At 38.2% G+C, this 25,615-nt stretch overlaps 1 protein-coding gene across 2 annotated transcripts in view; it reads left to right on the forward strand.

Annotated features, from left to right (window-relative positions):
* LOC146003849 (inactive dipeptidyl peptidase 10) overlaps window positions 1-25,615 on the forward strand; it is a 601,005-nt gene that overhangs the window by 375,941 nt on the left and 199,449 nt on the right. The window lies entirely within an intron of this gene.

The raw sequence follows: 25,615 nt of genomic DNA on the forward strand, positions 1-25,615 counted from the left end.
AGAACATTGCAGAATTCTTGAATTGTTCATATCTTGTGATCGTTGGTGACTCAAGAAATGTGTCACCTTGTACTTGAGTATACAGAAAGTATTGAGAAGGTTAAGAGTCCATGTAATCTGGTAGAATCTGAAACATCTGCCTTCATAGCACGTCACGCTAACCATCGGTGGCTGCGATTGGGTTCCAAAACTTGAGGGGGACCAGGTGACCTCCACCTATGATAATATTGTAAATAAAACGCGTTAGTATATTTAAAGAAGAAATTAGTTTGACAGGACTATTGAAGGCAAGCTCTTTGAATAGACTTTGTGAAAAATCATTTTGTGATAGATAAAAACAGACCTAATTTTTCAAATCGACACACCCAACAATACTAAATCCAATGTTGTAAACAGACAACAAATTTGTGCGTACCAAAAAATTGTAAATATGTATTTAGATATTTTAATCAAATCATGGGATTATATACAGTGTATGGACTTACAATTGGAAAAATGCTAAATTTCATTAATCAAGCGACTATCCTAGGTAAATAAATTCAGTTACGTGTACATGACCTCTGGCAATAACATCAAAGCAGTATTCTCTCAAATAGACTTAGACATTGTTTTCGACCAAAAGCTCACATTTGAGGAACATATTACAGGCACCACAAAAAGGCTTAGGTTTACTGAAATTAGTGATATCTCAGCACTCAACTTCTACTTCAAGTCATTCATTTCCCCAATAATAGAATAGGTTACTGCCCTCCCGTCTGGTCCATGGCATGTCCCACTCAGATCTCTAGAATAGATTTAGTCTTTCGCTTTTTCCTAGCTATAGTCCGTTACAGGGTTCCCTCATTAAGCAATTTTTCAGCACCGCATCTCTTGTCTTTTCTAAACTTACAAACTGCATGTGAGCGCCGTTTGTAGAATGACTTCAATTATCTATACAAAATTGTGAATGGCAAAATCCGCTGCAACACACTTCTTCAGGAATTCCACTTTCGAGTACCTATACGCACAATACGTAATGCAAACCTATTGTACTAAAAAAAAACCTAGACTGGAAAGAAGACGCCGCTTCTACAGACTTCCCACACAATATAATAACTTCCCATGAAGTGTCGATATATTCAATACAGTCTTTCGGTCTTTCAGAAATAAAAAAAATGCTTGTAAATAATATATATCCTCTTTCCCGGTTATCCCTGGAGCAAGGCTGCGCATAGCGGTAGAGGGGTGGGGATAGTGGGCAGAGCGAAGCAGTACACGCTGCTGCAAAGGCTGGTAACTGCAGTATCTTTCCCCTCCACGCAATCCCATTCTCTCTCACTTGTTCATTGGTGGAGCCATCTTACGTCACTACTTGCGCAGGGACTTGTTTTCGTTTGCTTGCTCCAAAGTTACGCAGGACAGAGTATAATAGTGCCATCTTGACTTATTATTGTCTTATTTTGTCCTTTAATTTTTTTTAATTTCTTTGCTGTCAATTTCAGTGTAAAATTGCAATTTGCGATGTATCTGAAATTTTCTCAATAAACAAAGATAAATTGCAATTCAAAATTCAAAAACAAAATGTATTTTTGTTACTGAAACAATGGATTAAGCGCAGACAAGATAATCTAATCATGAGTGATCTTTAGCAATGCGTTCAATGAAATAATGGGAGTATATTTAAAATATGCCATGGATTTCACCGATAAAGCTATGATAACAATGTTAGAACGACTGATGTATTGTCTACTGTCATGATTTAAAATAAACGGAGTACAAATGAATAAAGTGGTGGCAACAAAATACTATCTTTAGTGTTAATACGGAATTGACATTGTTGAGCACCATCTTTAGTGTCTTTGCACACCATTTTCTCTCACCAAGTATGGAGGCCCTGATATTAGTGGCTGTGTGTGTTACACCAATTAGGGTGTTACACTACTTTTGGAGCCAAATGGTTAGTGCTTTTGCCTTTGGTGTGAGGGGTTCCAGGTTCGAGTGCCGGTGTGGAGTTTCCATAATGTCGGTATTGATACAGTATCGTGAGAATAACTGGGGAGCTGCTTGAAAAGAAGTCGTAGCAGGCTATGGTCTGGAAGGCTAGTAAACGGCGACGATGGGACTGTATGACGCGTCACGCAATGGAAATGCCTCTCCGACAGACCCTGGTACAGTCAGGCTCACTCCTGGATTGTAATCACGTTTCCAATTAACCATTGCTGCTGTATAAATAGGAATTTGTAAACTTCCAAGGGAATTGTAACGGGCAATATGTATTATTATTGGAGGGGAACAATATCGAACTCTTACTCATTAAGCCTTAAATGTACATGTGCATTCTGGTGGTATTCAGAATTTAAAGTTGGGGGTTACAATATCCAAAACCTGAATAAGTCCAAAAAGTGTTACATCTTATATTAAGAGGGTATTTTAGTTAGGGGGGATTGAGCTTTAAATTGAGGGAGGTATCCAATTCTTCTGTATTATTATTGTCTTACAGTTGTGGAAATTTCGATGTGGGGACTGAGAATTGTTTATTTTGAAGGAGGCAATATCCACTCTTCAGTTATAACACCATTAAGCCTTGTTTCCATGATTATGAAAAACTAAATATGCTGACCAAGGCAGTAATTTATTTTATTAAAAACAAGTTGATACTTGTCTGAAGAAGACCTTGCTAGAAGGTTGAAACGTTACGTTTAGTTTATGTTTTTAATAAAATAAATTACTGCCTTGGTCAGCATATTTAGCTTTTCCACTCTTCAGTATCAACAGTAAAATTGGCATGTGAATTTTGGCGGGAGGATTGAGTATGAAATTTGAAGGGGCGAGATATGAAGCTCTTGATAAAGTGTTAAATTTTAGATTGCCAAGAATATTATGTTTTGGGAACCATATTTATCCACACGTTTTCAGCGCCAAACAGAGGCTGGAAAAGAGTTAATATCGCGGGATCCTAAGAAAGTATTGACACCCCATTAAATTAATATTCTTGAAAGGTTGCAAAGAAATGGATGTAAAAATTATCTTGCTCGCTTCGCTCTCAATGCTGCGTTACTATAGTACGGGTTGGACGTTTTACTGACATGAATGTGACGCGTATATTATAGGCTTGTTAGAGTATCAGCAAAGCGTAGAGATTTTTTATGTGAGGGAGAAACAATAAATTTTATGAATTTATATTTTAGGTTCAGAAATATTATTTTCTTTGAAGGTACAAACAAGTAAAATGAACCATAACTTGGCTTAAGATAAACAAAAAAAGCCACGTGACTACAACGTTTGGACACAAACTTGCACAGTGACGTCACACTAATATGGACCATTATCACCATCGTGGTATTCAGAACTGTGGAATTGGACCATCCAGTTACCGATCTTCCATTTTGGAACCACCTTAAAGCCCCACAAGGACAAGACATCTGCTTTCAGAATCCAAGAAAGAAGCCCCCCTTTTCTTACAAGCTGAAGATAATCTATGAGTACCATAATTCGGCATGAGCAGAAGCGTTGTTCTCAATCATTTCCGAGAAATCGAAATGAAGCCGCTAACAAGCTCGAAACTCTCTTCTCAGCTCTCGAAGGAGATCTTAATTACCCCCTTTTCCACCCCCGACTCATTCCCCTTCTGAATCCATCACTTGCGAGGAGGGGGGGGGGTGGCACTTCGCCAGACCAACCCAAAAACTCCAAAACCAATAGCGTCTTCTCAGAAATTGTCGCGAAAGTTTTCCCTTAGCACAAACTTAATTAGCAGATTCAGCCTCTTTTCTTTCTGGCGTTTTTTTTCCTTCCCTTTCTTTCAAATTTTAGATCGGGAAGTGGATCGTATAAAGAAGAATGGGATTGTCTTGAAATTTAATCCCTTTTTCTAACTTTTGCCGTTCGCGGATCCCAATATGCTGCTGCCCCATATTGAATTTCTGTGCATTTACTATTATTACTTGCTACAACTTTACACCTCCAGAAAATGCTGTATTTATCCAGATAGCACAGTTTGAACAAACTTGGTGCAAGCATATAATGGTAATAAGCAAGCTTGCATCAGACTTGAATAAAGGCAACTAGTTACCACGTGCCAAAATTGCAGGAAGTTTGACGCAAGCTTGCAGCACGTTTGATACAAGCTTGCATCAGGCTTGAATCAAGGCAACTACTTACTTCGTGCCAAATTGCAGGAAGTTTGACGCAGGCTTGCAGGAAGTTTGATACAAGCTTGCATCAGGCTTGAATCAAGGCAATCAAGTTACCGCGTGACAAAATTGCAGGAAGTTTGACGCAGGCTTGCAGCAAGTTTGATACGAGCTTGCCATATCAAACTGGCTTTGAGAAGCTACAAACAAGCGACCGCAAACTTTTCACAAGTTTTCGTCCTATCTGTGTAGTTGTAAAGGAGCAATAATGGTGATTTTTTAAGTCCACTTTTTGAACAGGAAGGCTAATAGGGACTGTACCTACAGTTTAAAGTGATATCCGAACCAGTATAGTCTTAATCGGTAATCTCTGGTGCAAGCTAACGAAAACAAGTCTCAGCGCAAGTTTCTATTTCCTCATAAAGTCTCCTTGAGATAAAATGAGCTTTTTTTACAATGTAGTACTCTATAGGTAGAGGAAAACTGTACAGAAATCCCTTAGTAAACTCACAAGCGATTATTTTTTACTTTTATTATACTTTTAAGCCGGACACACGGTGGTTTGAATTTTTTGGTACTGAGATTGTGTATATAAACTATTTTTTTGCGTTTGTCTGCATCAAGATACTTTGAACGTCAGCATGTAGCGCTATTAGGGAGTAGCTACAATTCGGATCGAAGGATGTAGGGGGTACTGTACCGGTTACCAGAAATTTGGAGGGTAGCAAACGTTCCTAAGCAATTTTTTTAAAAAATGTTCCCGCTTGCGACAGTGGCCACAAGCAGCTTGTTGTCTGGCCACACAAAACAGAGCTCCCCCAGTAGCCGCTGGTCGAAACACGGGATTTACGAAGTCCGTTCTTTCCCGGAATTCGATTCGTACGAAAGATTTACTTGTCGCTTTATATCGGCAACGCAATATATCTCGTGGCGCCCCAAATCCCCCTTCCTCTCCTCTCTGGGAATTCAGTAACTCCGGATTTCAAGTCCGTTTGCTGAATCCTGTAGTACCCCCGCGGATCGATAGATGTAGCGTCTATCACCGTTCCAGCTGCATGATCCGAAAATAGTTCTCAAGTTCATTCATAGATGTCTCCCTGATCGCTTTCTTTCTTTGAGGAACGTTGATTGTGTTCTAAGGTCTATATGAAGTGAATTCTGTCAATACCAGAAATAAATAAAATAGTGTGTAATACGTATAGTAATAAAACAGAACAAAATCCGCATTATGAACATAGATTTGTGACTTACGTTGAAATTGTCGATATTTTATTAGCTAATTTTGTCTACAATTGAATACTATAGAAATTTTATGGTTAGTCAATTCTTGAATAAACTTCCATTCTTTAAGAAAACAATTTATTTGTAATACTCATTTCGCAGTGTTGCCACTGCCTGGTATTGATCAAAAGAGACAGTTCACAGACACTAATTGCTCGAAACAAATAATTAATTGTCCGTTATTTAGTTCAAAAGAGGATATAATTACTAAAGAAATTAACCATATACAGGGTGATTCATAAGTGATGGTCCAATATATGAGTGAAATGTACACACTGGTAGAAGCAAGAACCTTTCTGTAAACAAGGGTTCGTAAATGGATCTTTGCTTCGTTGGAATTGTGCTTTAATTCTTAAACTTCACGTTGCGTCAAAGGAAATAAATGAACATGGCTAGATGACCATTTTGGTTTTATTTGTAGTAGCTACTACATGTTGTTCATAAGAAAAAATATTGATATGTTTCTTAGGATAGATTTCCTGGCCGAAAATCATCCGTGTTCTGTTTATGGATTCGACACTGGGTTAATATTGTAAGTACTGAGAAGGAGAACGAAATCTTGGGTCTCCTCAATGGCGTAGTAAAGCCATGGTCTTGTAATCAAGAGGTCCAGTGTAAGCACTTAATGGTTCGGTTCGCACTTTAAACTGCAGGTCCAGTCCCAATTAGGCTATCTTAAAAAGTCAACTTAAGCTCAAGAATTTTATTTTCCTTATTTAGACTACCAGTCATTGATATAATAACTGATCACACTCTCCTCAAACAACGTTTTCGTCAAGCACTGCCGTTTGTCTTCTGGCGTCACACTAAATTATTTAGTTGTTAGCTTAGGCTTGTTAGCTTTAGTTCTCTTAGCACAAATATACTTCAATTTTCCGTGGCTTGACGAAAAATAAATTATTTATGCAAGAAGCCTAACCTAACAACGAGAGCATTTATCCTGACGTCAGTAGGAGAAGGGCGGGGCTTGGCAAAATGGTTGTTTGAGTCCTGTGCGATAAGTTGATGCCATGAAAGATAAAATTTAATGGGCCTGGTCAAAGCAAAATATTGTAGGTGGCAGCACCCCTGTTGTGTTCCAACGGTTTTGATCGGCAATTGTTTTCCCATTTAAATACATGGGGAATTTGATGCGGAACGTGCTGCTATTACACTAAATTGCAAGTTTAATTTCAACTTAACCTCAGAAATGATGTCTGAACATGATAGTTGAATAATCAGTGCTGTAAAAGTAAGACTTTTGAAAAGACGATCCTCAGCAACAGAAAATATATCGGAACTCAAAAAAGCCTTAACATTTGCACAACACTTCTTTACGTCGCTTGCAATTTTCACAATTTTAATAATGTATTGTTGAGAATCCGGTCAAGAATAATGCATAATAATTCCGCGCGACTGTACTTTTATTCTTATATTGTTGTTACCAAGAAAAAGAAGGACGAAAATACGAGGGGAGAATATCTGCTTAATACAATGAAAACATACGTTAATATTAAATTATCGGATAGGGCATAATGTATAGTGTATAATAATGTATATCATGCGTTTACGCACTTAATGCATTATTTCTTTATAATTTTGGGAGTTTCTTCGATTCCTACCCGCCGTTGAATTACACATGCTCGCAAACCGAAAAAAGCAAACCATAGTGTAAACATATAAATTGATGTATTATCGACCCATGGTAGCTAGAGACGACCCAAATGACGTCAAGTTTAGTGTTCTTTGTGCACAAACATATATACTATATTTAGCTCATTTTCGCAACCATTCCGTTGCGCCGTAATATATTAATTCTTAGGTTCAGGAGAATGTAATTTTCGGAAATTTAAGACTGGCTACATAATCAAATCTTTGCTAAACCCATTTTTATTATCGATTTACACGAGAAATTCTTACCTTCATTGAAAATAATGTTTGAATAGCCATCCCATCGCGACCCAATGTAAAGCTTAAGGCAACCAAATGACGAACGAAATTGGTTAGGGACACAACATGGGTGGTGCCGCCACAGGAAAAGTTTGGCAATAAACAGCCTCATTGGTATTTCTTTTATATTTGTGCATCATGAAAAAGTATACAAGGAGAAAGAATTGTTCATCAACAAAGTGATAGGTGCTACCTCCATTTGTGCAAAGGTACATAAATCTTAATTTTAAACCTCAGCTAGAATTTCTACAGGGTAGGGTTCTTTGTATACAACATATCAAGACAGGATGTCTTCCAATGGAGACGTTCAAACGTATATATTATTCGAACACAGGATACGCGGAATCAGAATATTTACATGATAAGCTACATTCTTATGTAATTTTCATTTACAATCAATTTTCGTCTCAATATGTTTTTTTATTATTTCTTTTCTCGATTTGAATATTCTTCTATATGGACTTCCTTCCTAATGGACGGTATGCATCTGCACTTCCTTCTTAATGCACGGTCTGGACCAAGACTTCCTTCCAAATGGACGGTCTGGATCTGGATTTCCTTCTTAATGGATGGTCTGGATCTGGACTTCCTTCTTAATGGAATATCTGCATCTGCACTTCCTTCTTAATGCACGGTCTGGATCTGGACTTCCTTCCAAATGGACGGTCTGGATCTGGACTTCCTTCTTAATGGATGGTTTGGTAATGGAATTTCTTCTTGATTTCCTTCTATTTCCACTTTTTCTACGATTTGGGAATTCCTTTATCCTTCTTACAGCTTTTTCCTTTAGGCTTTGGGAACTATACTAATTTCCCCCTTTGAGGGTGCGATTGGAACGCGCCAACACTAAATATGTTCAACGTAGTGTGTACTTGGTGCCAAACTATTGACACGCGCATCCAAGTAGGTGCCACGGCTGAAACCTGCATCCAAAAGTGCTGTGGGGCGTCGACTGGAATGCGCCGCCACTGAGGTAAACAAAATTTCCACTATTGCAATGGTAAATCAACTCAAACAGATGCAAGATCTGTTGAAAGACTCAAATTTGTATCGGTGCTTTGACTTCTATAGTTTTCTGATCAATTTACATATGATCACTGGTTTGATTTAGCGATTATATACTTTACTTTACTTATTTTATATTTATTCTTTGTCTTCTTCTCGTAAGGTCTTCTTCAGACTCTGTACCAAGTACAAATGAAACAAGGTACAAAACAGGAAGATATATATACACAAAAATTACTCCCCTCCAGACACAAGATTATTGAAAGTTGTTTTCTCTGGAACATTCCAGCAGGTGGCCTTGTCAACTGTACTTTCACCTGACAGGCGATTTATCTAAACATTTCCTTTCATCTGGAAAGTGGTTGGACTCTTTATCTCAAGCTCTTTTTCTTTCTTTCTTTCTTCATTCTTCTTCTTCCTTCTTCTCTCCTCCTTTTTTCTCTTGTCCTTTCCACTCTTTCTAATACCTTCTTCCATTCTTTGTTTATCTTCAGTCCCCCATTCCAGTTTATTGTGTCTTCTTCCCTTTTCTTATCTATTTCCTTGGCCTCCTTCCATTTTCTCACTAGTATTCTCTTCTCCCTTCCTATCTGCTTAGCCTCATCCCACTCCATGTCATGTCCTGTTTCTCTCGTGTGTTTAAATATCGCATTTCTCTCTCTTTTAAGTCGTACATCATCCCTGTGTTGTTTCAACCTGTCTTTCAGTCTCTTTTTAGTTTCTCCTATGTACACATTCTAGAGTCTGGAGGGGAGTGATTTTTGTGTATATATATCTTCCTGTTTTGTACCGTGTTTCATTTGTACTTGGTGCAGAGTCTGAAGAAGACCTTGCTAGAAGGTTGAAACGTTACGTTTACTTTATGTTTTATAATAAAATAAATTACTGCCTTGGTCAACATATTGAGTTTTTCATATCATGGAAACAAGGCTTAATGGTGTTATAATATTCTTTCTGGATTTTCCTAAATTTATGTTTTTAAGTTTATATTAGTATTAGCTAATTTTTAAAATTAATTCACTACATCCCACTAACTATGTTCACTTTTGTAATGACTTCCTCTTATTAATGCTGACAAAGAAATAAATTTGAAAAATCGTAATTACTCATTCTTTCAGGTTTTTAGCGGGACAAAATTAAGAACACCCTTTTTGGTTTATGACCGGCTTCTTATTGCACACCCTTTAAAATTATTCACTAAGAAATATTGTCCTTCATTAGGACACAAGGCTTGCAACTAAAGTCGGTACATTAACCTAGCAGAAATATTTATTGAAAATGTCAGTGGAAGGCTTAAGCCGCAAAATTGTAGGTTTAGAGGAATTATACATAAAAGGCTTGATAGTAAAGGTTTATTTAACAACATAATGCCTGAAGGGCTTGAGACTACATAAATGATGATAATAAGAATATAAACCCCAATCTACATTCAAAAAATTATCAAGAAACAAATTATACAAATAAATCTTTACATGACTAAGACTTCCTAACACTTTATTTAACCAAAAGGGGATTATAATAATTTCATTTTAATATTAATTTTCCCCCCAAAAGACCTATCTCAGAATAGAACAAAGTGTGCTGTGTTTTGTCTAAAATATCCCAACTAAATACACTACATAAAACAACTTAAAATAATAACCCATCACAAAAACCGCTTCTCCCTGGACTTTGTTCAATTCCGAGTATGCCCTTTTTAAACACTCAAAAGAACTCAACTTAAAATGCTTTAACCTCAGCTAATCAGTGGGAAGTTAAATTCCAACAAGAGGCTTGCTTTCCTCCGACCTCCGGTATTTCGTAGCCACGCCCAAATCAAAGCCATCTGCTGGCAAACTAACTAAACATATCTCTTTTCTTATCCTCAAAGACCTTGCATATGGTTATAGGTTTTACTAAAGAATGGTAAGGTAAGGGACCGAAATATCGTCCCCTAGTCACTTTTGCTTACCTGGAGACCATATTATATTACGTAAGAGCTCCCAAATTTTATATTACCTTCGGCAACTATATTTTTACCTGGAAACCAAGTCAAAGCGTCTGTATAATCAATTGTTAGTACCAAAAAACAATAATTTCGAAAGTACTCACATAGCGCAAAACCCAAAAAAGGCGTGCCTAATTTCGTCCCCCCAAAACAAGGTCGGCAAAAAGAGAGTAATAATGATTTGCCAAGATTTTCATGTTACTTACAATAGGTCATTACAAAAGTGAACATAATGAAAATAATTAGTTGAATGTGGCGAACTGAAAATAAATTTAGAACTACTCAGAAACAATATTATGTTTACTTGATAGATAAAATAAAATTAATCTAAGTAATTTCTTGTATGTAAGATGAGCCTTTAGCCTTGGAAGCAAGTATCACAAAAAAATTGCACTGTTTTTTGGCGCCTGAGCATGTTTCGTGGAACCATATGAAACACTTGTGCAGCGGATCCAGTGGACGAAATTAGGAACATGACTGGGGACTAAAATAGGAACAACCCTCAAGTGACCTTGACGGAACACAACGCGCACACCTTTCTATATTGACAACGTACCTACGCCAATGACATGCAGCGAATATAAGACCTACACTCATACTGGGCGTAAATGAATGCTAACAATGACATTGCAAGAACTCACCTTATCACGAAACTGAAAGTTCTCTATTACAACGGACCATAAATTGTCCCTCAAATTTTCACAGCTGGCTCTGTTTGCCTTCCCCAATCCTGCAATGCTGGCGCCGATTACCAGGTTTCGCAGCAGCGTGTACTGCTTCGCTCTGCCCACTCGATTTCCCCTCTTCTCTGCCGCTATGTGCGACCTTGCTCCAGAGATACCCGGGACAGAGTATAGGAAAGAGACAGATTCTGCCGCGCATTAAACCTCCGTGTTTAGGTATATCTTTTTAGCTTTAGGAGAACTCTTGTCTCAGTTACTTTGCAGAGAAGGGATGTTTTTTCCTTTCTTCAGAAGACCGAGGTCTCACTGTCCTTCATTTCACATGTTCATCTTACCCCCATCCCCAATCCAAGCACCATATTGGAAAACAAGGATTTGTTTTGGGTTTAGTAGCCTGGGTATATTCGAGCCACCATGACTGGATTCTCTGTCAGGGCTATCTCCCAATTTCAATTTTGAAGCGACTGAACCACCTATCTCCTATCAGCGCTGGGGGTTTTGCAATCCGAGGGAATCGGATTTGCTTCGTAGATCGGATCATGTTGTAAAAGCTCTGCACAGTTTATACACCTCTACCCCCCCCCCCCAGTACGTCCTCAAAACATTCCGTGAGGTTCGTACAAAATTCTTAGAGCCAACTTACAGTAGGGTATGTGTATGAGAGAAATGAGTATGATTTGAGCAAGAAAAGGAAAGCAATGAGTAAACTCGTAAATTAGTAATTAGTAAATTTTGCGAAGAAGTGTACAAAAATGATGCACATCTGGTAGGTCTTCCATTGGAAAGTAACTCAGTTGCAGTTATCCTCTTTTAAATGTAACTCAGTTGCAGTTACCCTCTTTTAAATGTAACTCAGTTGCAGTTATCTTATTTTAAATGTAACTCAGTTGCGGTTACCCTCTTTTAAATGTTACTCAGTTGCAGTTATCCTCTTTTAAATGTAACTCAGTTGCAGTTATCCCCTTTTAAATGTAACTCAGTTGCTGTTATCCCCTTTTAAATGTAACTCAGTTGCAGTTATCCTCTTTTAAATGTAACTCACTTGCGGTTATCCTCTTTTAAATGTGACTCAGTTGCATTTATGCTCTTTTAAATGTGACTCAGTTGCAGTTATCTAATTTTAAATGTAACTCAGTTGCAGTTACCCTCTTTTAAATGTAACTCAGTTGCAGTTATCCTCTTTTAAATGTAACTCAGTTGCAGTTATCCCCTTTTAAATGTAACTCAGTTGCTGTTATCCCCTTTTAAATGTAACTCACTTGCGGTTATCCTCTTTTAAATGTGACTCAGTTGCATTTATGCTCTTTTAAATGTGACTCAGTTGCAGTTATCTAATTTTAAATGTTTGGTTTGAGTTGGTGTTTTAAGTCCACTTTATGCACAGTAAGGCTAATCGGGACTGGACCTACAGTTTAAAGTGGGATCCGAACCACTTGTGCCTCCACCGGGTATCGAACCCGGGACCCCTCGATTACAAGGCAATGACGCTACCACTGCGCTATGGGGGAGGCCCTAATTTTAAATGTAACTCAGTTGCAGTTACCCTCTTTTAAATGTAACTCAGTTGCAGTTATCCTCTTTTAAATGTAACTCAGTTGCAGTTATCCCCTTTTAAATGTAACTCAGTTGCTGTTATCCCCTTTTAAATGTAACTCAATTGCAGTTATCCTCTTTGAAATGTAACTCACTTGCGGTTATCCTCTTTTAAATGTGACTCAGTTGCATTTATGCTCTTTTAAATGTGACTCAGTTGCAGTTATCTAATTTTAAATGTAACTCAGTTGCAGTTACCCTCTTTTAAATGTAACTCAGTTGCAGTTATCCCCTCTTAAATGTGACTCAGTTGCAGTTATCTTATTTTAAATGTGACTCAGTTGCAGTTATCTTATTTTAAATGTAACTCAGTTGCAGTTATCCTCTTTTAAATGTAACTCAGTTGCAGTTATCCTCTTTTAAATGTGACTCAGTTGCAGTTACTCTTTTTCAATGATAGATTGATTTGGTTTATTTTACTTTACTTCTCTTCCACGTTTGGTTAATTGCGAAGTTAAAGATGAGTGATGATATGATGAAATTGACGGAGGTACACTCACAAAGAACGCCCATGCCCTGACCTGGGACCCCTTATTCTCAGCGCGCTCTGACAATCCCTCCCCCACGCAGGTCGGCATTTCAATGACCCCTGACTATACATAATAATAATATTGGTCATTACCAGCCTGCTTAGCGGAGCGGGCAGTCTAACACGCTACGAAGTACAAAAAAATCCAGGTTCGAATCTTTGTGAAGGTAGATGTAGGCTATAATTGTGTTTGTCGCATCATCAATTTCATCATTCATCCTCAGCGCTGCAATTAGCTTAAAAGGTGGGAAAAATCGACCTAAAATAGCCGAAATATCCAGAAGATATTCATGAATATCCAGTGGACATCCACTGAACATTCATTGAATATCCATATGTCCGTCCAGGGGGGGAGATAACCTAGAAGGATATGTTTCGGACATTCTGTGGATCACTCTTGGATATATTTCGGACTTCAGTGCAAATTGGTTCACTTGAAGGGAAACCTTATCTTTATTTGATTGCTGATAATGATAGCCTATATTCTGGACCAGAATTAGATCTTATCTGCACATCTTCCTGATATTTTGCACACATATTTTGGATGCGAAAAAAATATTCCTTGACTTGATTTACACATATCAAAGATCTTGTTCACACATATGTTTATAACATGTACTCCTCTCTCTCAGGCTCGTCTTCCCCTCTCTCTCTCTCTCACACACACACACGTAAACGTCTACACACCCGATATGTTTCACATTCACACTCATATCCATAATTAGCAGAGTATGAAACAGATTCGAGATATATCTTCACTACCACGTGTATGTACCACAACCTCCTCCATGGAAATTGGCGTGGCAAGCGACACAGAGACTCGTAGCAAATAAACTTTCACTGGGTTTGCGCATGCGTGATTTGCTGGGTCAGACAATCGGCCTATCTCGCCTTCGGGTGATATGTGCAAGTTACGATTTATACATTACAGAATTTGAGTCATTAGCTGAATCACTAGACACTATTAACATTTATGCCAATTTTTTAATAACATGTGCCTGTACCGTATATAACATGGATATCCAGCACGGGAGATCCTCTGGACATCCACGACGGGATATCGCATAGATATCCAGAAATGGATATTCCGTGGACATCTAATGGATATCCACAATATTCACGGATGTTATGAGCCTGTTGTAGATATCCTATGGATATCCCTTCGAGATATTTGCTACATAGGGTGAAATTATGCAACACCTAGTTGCACTATTTCAGGATTCAGGTTCCCATTTTTTTTCAGGTGACTGTACATTATATCAACACATATACACAGTATCATATATCGGGCAACTATTTATAGCACTTAAATGAATCATATATATCACCATATTGAACGTTTTCAATTATTTAAAGGGAAAAAATTGAAATTCAGTAATTTCCATACACAAATAATATGGATATTTCAGGAAAAAACTTAACTTGATGAAAATTCAAATTAATTTTCGAAGTCAGTATTGTTGCAAAAACTATGACAATGGCGATGTCATATTTTGTAAGGGAAAAACCTGGACGAAACCAAATATTCCGCAGTGACATTCATTTCACTTACAGAAGACTGAAAGCAAAGAGAATGTCGAAGCAGAAACTTCAAACAAATAGATTTCCACGCTCGTATGACGTCAGCAGAGGAGATGCAAAGAAAGTTTATGAAAAAAAAGAAAGAATAAAAAACCAAAGGGAAGGAAAGATGGAAATCAATTTCACGAACCGAAATGCCGCAGATATGTTACTGTCAGCTCGCTTCGTCATCTCTCCCAGGACCTGGCAACACTCTATATTGCTGAAAATGAAGGCTGATCGTAGTTCTCCGTTCGTCCGTCGCGGCGCTCGCAGTCAGCATTGTCTCAGCGCCGTAGGGGGCGCGAGAGCGGGAAAACGGGCGGAAGTAATTCAGTTACCAGAGAGAGGGAAGGCGGAGAATGGCGGGAAAGCCGAACGCCATAATTAATTCCCTGGCGAGGCCGAAGCAAAGGCTGAATCGAAAACAACAGCAACGCTGGAATTGGGCTCACGTCTCTGTTATCGCGTTTTCAAGCGGAAACGATGCAACGGCAGATAAGGAACGTATTGCAGTGCATTGAGAGATGATAGTAACTTCGACAATTAACGTCGCATAATTGGAAAAGAAATAGTGCATTATCTATGGTATACGGCTTATAGCTCCAATTTTCGTTATGTTTATATTTATTTATGCAATTTGTGCTGTCAAATACTTCTTGCTTTCCATGATTGGGAGCATTACGTCAAGAAGACTCACAGTGGCGGCGCCAGGATTACTAGGGGGGAATGAAATTTATAGGGTGTGATTTTAAAAAAGGGAAAATAAAACATGCATGCAACCTTTAGCTACCGCATGAATTACCTAAACTTTTAGTAGTCATCTGTGGTCTCCCTGATGGAGCAGTGGTAGCGTCGTCGCCTTGTAAGCAAGGGGTCCCGGGTTCGATTCCCGGTGGAGGCACATAGTGGTTCGGATCCAACTTTAAACTGTAGGTCCAGTCCCGATTAGCCTTACTGTGCATAAAGTGGACTTAAAACAACAAATCAAGCAAGTAGTCATGTGTAACGAAAGTGCCCCCTTGAAATTTCTGGAAAATGTTAGTGTAATTCGAGTGGTGACATTGTAGATATATTTTGTAAGAAAAAGTATTGTTTTCTGTGACTCACAGGCCGTAAGTTACAACAACAATTATTATTATTATTATTATTATTATTATTATTATTAGAAATTGGGTTAGGCCTATATTTAAGCTTAGTCTATTTTACACTGATTATCTTACTATAAAAAACAGCTTTTTGTCCAAAATGAATTAATGTTAAGTAGGCTATACAGTTCTGCACATTGTAGGGCTATATACAGTAGATATACAGAATATGGAAAATACAAATGTACTATGTATTGTTTTTAAAAAAATAAGCAGTAGGAGTAGTAATAGCAATGTACTTATAATAAAAATAAAAACAATAATATCAATAATAATATTAGTAATAATTGTAATAATAATAAAAGTTTTCCTCTGAGAAAAATCCTGCGGGCGCCCTTGGTCAGTGATAATATGCCAATGAAACTGAAGAATAGTAGATACAGTAAAACCTCGTTAATCCGGACCAGTGTGGTGGGGATAAGTTGACCGGTTTAACGAAAGTCCGGATTAACTGAAGTAACCTAAAAGAACAGTAGAAAGTGTAGTAAACCTCCGTTTATAGCCACAAACACATTTATTATGTTGGGTTTAAAGGGCATAGGCTAAATACACTATACAGTACAGTCTGCGGGAAACAGAATTTCATCAATGGTTGACTGCCTTTTCTTTGGGAAGTTCTCTTGTTTACATCTAGACACATTTAAAACCTTGCATTCTGCTTTTATTTTCCTGTCCGGATTAAGCGAAGTCCGGCTTATCGGGGTCCGTATTAATGAGGGTTTACTGTACTTGGTTCATTTCTGATAGATTTTACCACAACCATCACATATTTAGAGATTTGATTGATTGGATTATTATTTTTTTACATCGTTTTTCTGCCAGTTTGGAAATTTGAAAGCAACAGCTTTTTGAGTGCAGTCCAGTGACACATATTGTGTGTTACTCTACCAAGAAAGTGGTCACGGAGTCTAAACATTCAAGTTACATTGTAAGTTAAGATGAGGCTATAATATTACGACATGACAATATGCCACTGCAAGAGTTAATAATGTTTTAAGTTGAAAATACGTTTTGAAAAAGGGGAGCGGAAGCACCCCTAGCACCCTCGCTCTCCTGGCGTCGCCCCTGAAGGCTGACCAATTACGGTTTAAGTCTCGGAAATATATGGAGCAGAGGCGTGGCGTGCATGTAACCAGTGTTACCGCAGGTAACAGAAAATGTAAAGAAATTAAAAAGTTTTTTTCTTAATAAAAAAACAACATTGTTAAATAAGTTAACCGAGTTGAGTGTCTTGCAGAGGACATTTTTTCTGCAGGCGATAAAGGCGACGAGACAGGCCGTTCTGCTACCCTCAAGAGGCAACAGGAGGAAAGGGCGCCAATGCAAGGGAACAGCGGGGAAAGACTTGAGGAGGCAAGTGTGCTATGGGGTTATTCATATGCCTGTTTAGGGGCTGCGTTGCCGCTGCGGCCTACCGGATCAGCAAGTGTTGTCACATTGGATTTCCAGAAAAGAGCAAAATCCCGCCTAAAACGAGGATACTATTTCTCTGAAGCAACAAGAGCTAGACTGCAAAGCCAAAGCTGGATTTAACTACAACTGAAACCGTTTACGTAATAGACGAAAAGATAAGTACTTGATGCGATTCGTGATTTGGACAAACCTTGCTCCAAAAAACTAAGTTGGCAACAGTAGTACGTACATCTGGACTTCCTCCCACCGCTGTCGGAGGGTAATTCTGTCGTCTGTTCACCGCAGAAACGTCAACCTGGCCCGAATGTGTGGTTCTTCTTCCCCTTTCCACCTCTTTGCTAAGAAACTGAGATGGTTGACAAGGCTCGACTATTCACTGGAGTTTCTCGGTAACTCTCTCATGAGTGGTAGTTCTTTCTAGGAGTAATTGTGGCTAAATAAATCATTGAGCGGATTGCAAGAAAAAAGAACGAAATTAATAAAAATCCAGATCAAAGGCATGCTTTGGGGGGGGGGGGGAGATGATAACGTCTGATGACTGCGACCGGTAACACTTTTGAAAAAGTCACGCCACGCCACTGATATGGAGATATGGCTACAAAACCATCGTACTGCAAATTCATGAGTTCATGCAAGATGTTCTAGCCTTACCACCCTGCTCGATATCGTGCATAATCTAGCACAAACTTGTCCAAACCTGTAGCTGTATTTTGCCGAGAAAGGTTTTTTTTCACAGGAAACTGCGAGACGGCTTACCTAGAGGAGAGCTGAGTGAAAGTCGGGCAAAACCAACGAAACCAGCAGGATCGGGGGGAGGGGGGGCAACAGGCTTTTGATGATTGATCGCTACCAGGTGAAGACAGAGGAAGGCAAGGTAGGTGTGCGCAATATCGAACAGGGTGACTTATCATTATCCATCTATCTGCCATTCTCAGTCAGATGGGTTGGGATAAACATCTGCAATGTTATCTATTTAAGTTAGTTTGGTTTGATCTTATCTGGCTCCTTTCGTGGCCGTCGTTGCAAGCGAGTGGCACAATTTAGGGGATGAGCTACTTCCCCATTGATTCAATCCCCCGTTTGTTGTACGCTAGGAACAACTCCACAAGACTATTGCTCGATGTAAACAATGCGATTTTCAAAGTAATTTTTCTAAGTTCTTAATTTTAGTGTCATTTGCAGTATTATTAGTCATTATATGTAATCACACTCAAAAATTCACAAAAGCAATATTAATAAAAAATGAAATGCAATAAAATGTTATACTATTCCTTAAGTTCAAATGCAATCATTTAAATATGCGTTTAATACACAAAATACTTTCTCTATTGTAACATGTCTCATTTTTCCCAATTATGTGTATATTGTCATAACCAGTATTCTACCATTTGTAATTTGCAGAAGTTAAATGATTTAATGCTAATGGAAACATGTCTCCCCCTTAACGTTTCGAGAAACTTAGCGTAGGCGTATACATTCTGAAAAATTTGGGACTACGTGACTGGCAACACTGGTGCTTACATATCCTTTGTATACGGGCAGGCACCACTAATGCTAATCTCAACAGTAATAATAACAAAAATAATAAATGAATGCATATGAAAGAAAGTCTTCACTGCTCAGTGGCGATTTACATGTCCAAAGTGTAATCGGGTCTCAGTTAGACACTGCTAAATATAACTACATTTTTAATTACTGTTCCAAAATGACCGGTATTTATGTAAATACTCGGATTTCCTTAGTTTTATGTAGTTAGTTACTTATACTATATAAATTATTTACTAAATTATTGATATCATATTTTTATTTAGTTACTAGCATGTTCCTAATCTATACTTAATACTTTCACAATATTTGCATAAGTTAGATATAATTTTAATGTACAATATATTGTAACATTGACTTAAAGTGAGCATGTGCATCTGTAAAAGAAAAGAGTCGCACACATTAGTTCTGTAATTGAGACCTCTGTTAGCGATTTCCAGCGGATGCGATGCAACACCAAATAAGAAACGTAATTGGCTAATATAGGTTCGAAATGGACTTATACTCCTTTTAATTTATTATTTCGTCGCCTCAATATTTAATCAATTTTAAGACTGTTCGAACGGAGAACAGTTTTGAGTCATATACAACATTTTACAGGAAACTAAAACAATTTGTGGACAATCCTGTAAAAAGAGGACTGGCAAACATTCATATTTTACAGGGGCGGCGCCAGGGGGGGCGCGAGGGATTGCTTGCGCGCCCCTTAATTTTCTTCCGCACCCCCTACGTTCAACTGAAAGCACTAACATTAATATGTAATATTATGTCATGTCGTCATTGAGCGCCAAATATTAGCCTACTGAACTAAGACCGTTATTATTGTATGTAACAGGCAAGCACTGAAAGAGGTGCCGATACTTTTCTGTACTGGCGGCAGCCTCTGTAAAGATCAGCGGCCATTTTTTTCTTTCGACAGCATTGTTGTTATGATTTTTTTTCTTTTGTTTCTTCAAGTGGTCTGTTCGTGGTTTTTGATAATTGCCTAGCTTAATGTGAGTTATGTTTTTTTTTTCTTTTTTGCATTGTTGATAAACGGTTTATTTTCCGCCTATTTGTTCTTCCTTACACTTGAGCAAAAATTTCAGTATTTTAAGGTATCACCAGGTCGTGCTCGGGAAATTGAGGACTAAAAATGGTAAACGTTGTAAGTGCCAAAAGCGAAAGTGTTGGGAAATCGCATCGTTCCTCACATCAGCCCGTAAGAACGTGCACACTAGTGACCTCTTGACACGCCCTTAGAACTACTTAGAGGGCTACCAGCCACATTTCACGTTTACCACATTATAAAGCATGGCACATTTCACAGTTTAACGTGGAAAACGGTGTTTGAATTATTGTAGCACTTACAGCGTTTACTAATTTTAGTAAATTATTCATTGCGAGTTGTAACAAGAAGGGCAGTTTTCTTCTTAATACGTTCTATGTATTTGTTTAACCGATGTAACATGTCTAGTAAACGTACCATTTCAAGCTTCTTCAAAAACTGTTAGGAAGAGTTACAGTTCGTTGTTGGGGATAGTGCGGCAGAAGGGATTTTAAAGATGACACAGTTGCTATGCTCTTCGCGTTTTGTCTCGTGGCAGACGAAATGTATAATGCACTATGTATTATGTACCTCCATTGGTTACATTGGAAAGGTTCAAAAATTGTGTTTTTAAGGGCAGCATGATTTTAATTTGGATTTCACTACATAGTTCAATAAGATTGCAACGTGCATTTTACACTGTATGACCACTTTCTTGGAGTAGGAGACTTAATACAAATCATGCACGTCCAGGGGGAGGGCAAGGGGGGGGGCAGCATCCCTGGAAAATGAATGTCAATCTAAAGTTATATATTTCACACATATATTTTAATTTCAGTCAGTAATTTATTTTAATCAGTGTTGGCGATTAGGGATGCAGTCCCCCCCCCCCCGCTTTTTGCAATTTAGTCCCCGCACTATGCTAAACCTTATCTACCAAGGGAAAGTAGACTGTCCTTGCCCCACCAGTTTTGGCACCTTGCTCCCCCAGTTTTGAGAGGTTGCATACGTGTTTCATGTTTTCCTTATTTTCAGAATAGCACCCCCTAAATTTCTTTCCGCACCCCCTCAGCACCCCTAGATGAATAATCCTTGCGCCGCCGCTGATATTCTAGAATTTAATTCTAGAATATCTAGTAGCTAGACTAGGTATGCGATGTCAGTTTTGTCGAAAAACATATTTATTTACTGTCATGTATATAGTGGCTCACGCCAACATCATCATGATCAATTATTTTCGATCACATTATATGGGCCCAGCCCCTTAACATAACTAAAATAAACATGTGTCTGCGAACTAAAATGTCCGTACCTGAATTAAAAGCTGAGGCTGTAAAGGGACATTAGGTCCAAGCGCCACAGCCTCGTCGGCTTGCAAAAAGCAGTTACCCTCGTCATCGTCATCATCATCATCATTATTTTTGGCCAATCCATAGGAAGAAGTGTTCTGCATGATTAACCGTTCGACCACTTGGAAAAAAAATATGTGTAGGATTTCAGTTAATTAACCGTAATTCAAAATTGGTATTATATTTTTATCCTGTTTACAAATACCAGTGTTTTCTATCATTGTGAATAGTGCAGTTTGCGTTTGCAGACATTTACGTATCGCTGAAACTCTGAGATCTAGATACATGAAACAAGAATAATTCTACTCAAAACATTCTGGAGTACAATTCATGTTATTATATTGATTTTTGTAAATTTCTTCCATTAATGGCATCATTTAGATTTAAAATGCGCTTCATTTTGCGTCAAATAAAGGGATTAATTCTCTAGACTCGAAACTTAATACGAGAGTGACATCTACCGGTAGTATTACAGTACCAAATATTAATTTTGAAAAATGTTCTCTTTGTAGAAATCTATTTTTTTTCATAAAGTGAATAATCAAAATCTAATTATTGATAACAACTCGTTTGAACCAGTTCCCAAATTCAAGTACATGTACTTAGGAGAAATACTAACAAATGGAAGTGATATTAAAGAGGAAATAAAAAGCAGGCTTAATTCAGGAAATGCATGTTACTTTTCTCTTCATAAATCTTTGTCTTCCCGTTTAATATCTAAGATACTAAAAGTTAAAATATACAAAACAGTAATTTTGCCTGTATTATTATATGGATGCGAAACTTGGTCCCTTACATTGAAAGAGGAACATAAATTGAGAGTATTTGAAAATAAGATCCTTAGGAAAATATTGGTACCTAAAAGGGATGAGGAAACAGGTGAGTGGAGAAGGTTACATAATTTAGAACTACATAATTTGTATTCATGTCCAGATATTATTAGAATGATTAAGTCAAAAAGAGTGGGCAGGCCATGTGGCACGAATGAGAGAGGAAAGAGGAGTTTACGGGATTCTTGTTGGGAAACCTGATGGTAAGAGACCTGTAGGAAGGCCAAGACGAAGATGGAGGGACAATGTTGAGATGGACCTAAAGGAAATCGGTAGGGATGAAAAAGAGTATATAGATCTTGCTCAAGATAGGGACATATGGAAGGCCTGTGTTGCTGCAGCCATGAACCTTCGGGTTTAAGAAAGCTAGAGAGTTAGTAGTTAGAGTGAATAACCTACTTTATGAGGGTAAGCTGCTACACACGAAGACAACTAAAAGTGGAGCAACAACAGAGATGATAATGATTTATATTTATTTATTTTTATCTTATCTCGAGTTGTAAATGCCTATATCGTTCTCGTCTCGATTCATGAACATCTTGTCTTGAAGTGAAGGGCATCGAAATTTGTATGTACAGCATACCCTATAGCTATAGTTGTTACCGCAAAACTTTCACAGCGTATAGAAGCCATTCTGGCAAAAAAAATAATCTAGTTAAAGGTTTTTGTTTGATGATCCATTTCAAGATCGAATATTTCGAAAATATTGGAAATTTCTCCTAAATATATGCAACCAAGCAACACGAGTTCGCAATTGCCAATAATGAATTTACTTCATAATTACTATGGACAAAATATATAAATAGACTCGCGCATTTTCGACGTAGCCTTTGGCAACATCTTGTGCGCTCGCATACTTGACCTTCGGCAACGCTTTGGATTCCTCAATTCTCTTAATGCGTTTGAAAATATCGGAGTGTGTTATTGGAGGACGGGAAACGAGTATACGTATGTTCGCTTACTTGAAGAGTTATGTGTGTACGGGCTCTAATATTGTACAAATATTCAAAATATTAAAAATTGTCTACTTTTAATATATATCTACTTCATATCTATTTTTCATTATTGTTATTATTTCTACGATCCAAGTTTTATCATTGGCCATACCCCCCCTTCCTGCAAAAAATTCTGGCGACGCCTATTAAAGCACACTAATCACTTTAATAAATTTCAAGGCATCTACTGCAAACACTTTAGAAGAAAAATAGTTTCAATATCTCAATAAATATAATTAATTGTTGAGGTTCAGTACACAACAAAGCTGTTCTTCCCAGCTAAGGTGGAGGGAGTTTTGTAGAAGTTCCATTAAGGAAAATAGGAGCGGATCCCAGAGATGGACTGAACGCGCTGCCTGGTGTTCGTGAAGTATGCCATCGGACTGTAGACATAAGTTGGTGGTATATGAAGACTCATCTTCCCTTCTTCATCTTATCTTCATCTGCTTTATCCTGTCCTGGTCCTCTCAGGCTATAGCTGTAGTCTTCCTACCAGCTGTCTCATTTTCCTCTCTCAGTCGACTGGTGTGTCTCGAAAAAAATTTAGAAAATAGAAATTAGCGAGGCTCGAAATGGACCGGAACGACATTCCGGTTCGTGAATATCTGGAATCTTTCCGTTCCAGAATGTAACGTTTCCACCTTCTAACAGGGTGTTCTTCAGACAAAGGATCACACATACATACACGCAACAAAATGTATTAAAAAACATTGCATGAGAAGATAGTACCGAAGGATGCACATAACATGTCGTAGCTTGATATTTCCGAGAGCGCCAAAACCACAATCCTTCCTAGGGCTCCAAAATATCTAGCTACGAGGGTGAAGGCATCCAGGATGACAACAGTTTCCATTTTGTGCTTTGTTTAGAATGGAATGTCAGTTCTTTTAGATATTTTTAAGCTCCCTAGGGACAGCTCTGGCTGTATCTACCTGCTAGGGTAAAATTTTCTCCCTTCGGTTATAGAAAATGGCAGAGTAATTACAATTACGTATATAAGATGCTTAATGCATACTCAATTTTTTAAAAATGAAATTCGTACGTTTCGAACGTTAAGATTAAACTTACAGGTTTTGTCATTGCTAGTCTTTTGGTTGAAATATTGCTAATATATAACTTACAGAAAATATATACTTACTTTGCGTGTTGAGTTCCTGTAAAAACCTGTTGAAATTTGAAGGAAGATAATTAAAATTATCTTCGAGAAATAGTCAACTTTTTTTCGCCTTACCACAATGAAATAAGAAGTGTTGTTAACGTTGCACTAGACCCATGTCCTGAGCCAGCGAAGCAGTTTTCGAAAATTCCTCTCAGCGCGGGCCTGGGGCAAGTGCCCGAGTTGCCCCTCCTTGGTTGCCCAGCTCTGGCTGTTTCCATCTGCTTGGGTAGAATTCTCTCCCTTCGGTTATAGTAAATGTCAGATATTATAGAGCATTAATTCAATTTGTAACATTAGATGGCATAGTAGTTACAATTACATAAGATGCTTAATATGTACTCTTTCTTTTAAAAAACAAATCTTACGTTTGAAACGTTAATGCCTAATATTCACAGCTCTTTTTATGGATAGTCCTTTTGTTGCAATGTTGCTAAAACATAATTTTCAGAAAATATATACTTACTTTGCGTGTTGAGTTCCTGTAAGAACACGTGGAAATAAGGAGCAAGATAATTAAAATTATCTTCGAGAAAATAGTCAACTTTTTGAAAAGGTGAATGGGGGGCCCACATTCACCTTACCACAAAGAAGCAAGAAGTGCTGTAATGGTTCCATTGGACCTTTGTCCTGGGCCAACGAAGCCTTTTACGAAAATTCTCGAGAAAACGCTATGATATATCAAATTAAAAAATATAACATCTGATTAGAATTCTTTCCAGAACATACACGCGAATTTTAGTGTACCTTGCTTTCGCAGTTGTGTACGTAGCTATGTGTGATGGAAAATGGGCTTATATAGCCACGAAACTATTGCGAATGCACTAATATCCAAAAGTCACGGGACACCCAGTGCTGTTCATTTCAAAGACACCAGGCAGATAACTAATAAGATGTCGGACGTCCCTTCGCTATTATAACAGCATTTACTCTTCGGGGCAGGATTTCCACTAAGTTCTGGTACATTGCTGGTGGATTCCTCCCCCCCCCCCCCATTCGTCCTGTACCTCGTGAATAGTCCATGGGTAGTTTTCGGTCGAGTGGATCTGGCAGGCAACCGACGCTCCACTTCATCCCAATGATGTTCTATGCGGTTCAAGTCGGGGCTTTGAGCGGGCCAGCTAAGCACAGCCACCTGATTGTCCTCGAACCACGATGCTATGGATCCTGCTCTATGAGCAGGGGCATTATCATGCTGATAGAGAAAAGGGCCCATTGCAAACTGTTGCCACTGCGTGGACAGCATGCCGTTGACTAAAACGTCCTCATAAAAATACATACTTACTTTGCGTGTTGAGTTCCTGTAAGAACACGTGGAAATAAGGAGGAAAATAATTAAAATTATCTTCGAGAAAGTAGTCGACTTTTTGAAAAGGTGTTGCCATTGACCAAAACACATGCCTTGACGTCACGCGGGGCACGTTCACGTGGTGTTCGGTACTTTCTGCACGTTCATTTTGGGTGACTTTTGGC

Source organism: Lepisma saccharinum, chromosome 20, assembly GCF_977018435.1.
Source record: "Lepisma saccharinum chromosome 20, izLepSacc3.1, whole genome shotgun sequence".
Taxonomy (NCBI): domain Eukaryota; kingdom Metazoa; phylum Arthropoda; class Insecta; order Zygentoma; family Lepismatidae; genus Lepisma; species Lepisma saccharinum.